Genomic DNA, 1,434 nt, shown 5'->3' on the forward strand with positions numbered 1-1,434 from the left:
TCATTTTGCAGAAATCTGGATTCACATTTGATATTATTGAGTCTACCTATTTGTTATTGGTTGCTTTTTAAATCTTGTCTGCTCTTTGTGCCTTTCATATTCACTCTAAAAAAATGTCACTAGTTTTATCTCCTCAGGTTGAGTAAGCTCTGCAATAGTAGAGTTCCACACAGCAAATTCAAAAGTGTTAAATGTTTTGGTGTTAGTAGACTTTGTGCAAACGTAGAGTTAATTTTACTCTAATAGAGTCACTTTCTGTTTATGTAACTCTGGGGTGTATATTATTAGTAGTTAAAATCCAGTGTTAAAACAAAGTGTTTCCGTATCAAATCTAGAGGTGTTAAAATGGAATCAATAACTCTTGACTTCTGAACTCTGAACTCCACCAGCGGCTCATTCACTGCCTGCCCCAGAATCACAGATTCCCACCGAAGCAAAGCGACAGAAGCCAAGTCATTTCAGGACTATTTACTCTCCACATGTCTGAGTTATTTACTGCGCTTGGTAAGTTTTTTCTGAGATGGTTTATAACTATTATTTTGAGTTGAGCTCAACCTGTATGATAGACGTCACATTCGCCACACGGCTCGGTGTTAGCATATTTAGCTTAGCATGCCGAATGTTAGCGGAGTATTTGCTAGAAAAATATCGAGCTGGTGAAGATTTAATCACATTATTGGCTAACTTTAACAGATCCGTAATAATCTTGAGTATGTTTTTTCGTGATGTCGAACGTATACATGCATATTGGTCAGATTTATCAACCTTTCTGATCGATTTTTTTCCTTTGAAAAAATGTAAAAGGCTTTTTCACGTTGAGAGCATTATTCCCACTCTTCTTATCTACGTTTTGCAGCATGTTTTAATTCTTTTATTGCCTTTTTGTATATATTAGAACCAGTCTGGTCGTCAGCCTAACCTCCCCCTCCTGATCCCTCCATGGATTCTTAGAAGATTCAAGCTCCAAAAATGATGTGTTAATATCTCTGAAACCCTGCATTTCTGTAATTGAGGCTTGTTGTTAGAGTTGTAGTAAAAATGTATTCCTTCGTTCCGTTCCTCATTGTTCTGTTTTTGTTTGTTATGATCCAGAGACCGACACTGGTTGTCCTACTCAGACTGAAGACTGTCCGATGCAGAAGAGGAGCATGTTGATGTCTCCGGCCAAACTTCACGAACAGCCCAACAACCTGAAGACAATCTGTTAGTGAGTGGACATCTCTCTGGTGGAGTGCAGAGAGGAACTGTCTCTTATTAACAGAAACAGAAACTGGATAAAAAATGATGGATCTGAATATCAGGTTGGTCTGTTATGTAATATCTGTCAATCTACCCGTTAAAAAGAAAATGTACTCTATCATATTACATGAACTGCTTGCTTTACTTTCTCCACCTTGTACTTTGAACAATTTCATGCATATTGTATTGAAGAAA

The 1,434-nt window shown here is 37.4% G+C and overlaps 1 long non-coding RNA gene across 1 annotated transcript; it reads left to right on the forward strand.

Annotated features, from left to right (window-relative positions):
• The first annotated feature begins 358 nt into the window (after positions 1 to 358).
• LOC107834911 (uncharacterized) lies at positions 359 to 1,392 on the forward strand. Its single transcript, XR_001660749.1, has 3 exons — positions 359 to 504; positions 896 to 974; positions 1,093 to 1,392. It is a non-coding gene; the product is annotated as an uncharacterized LOC107834911 (long non-coding RNA).
• The last annotated feature ends 42 nt before the right edge of the window (positions 1,393 to 1,434 follow it).

The sequence above is a fragment of the Poecilia formosa genome, unplaced genomic scaffold (genome assembly GCF_000485575.1).
Source record: "Poecilia formosa unplaced genomic scaffold, Poecilia_formosa-5.1.2 Scaffold842, whole genome shotgun sequence".
Taxonomy (NCBI): domain Eukaryota; kingdom Metazoa; phylum Chordata; class Actinopteri; order Cyprinodontiformes; family Poeciliidae; genus Poecilia; species Poecilia formosa.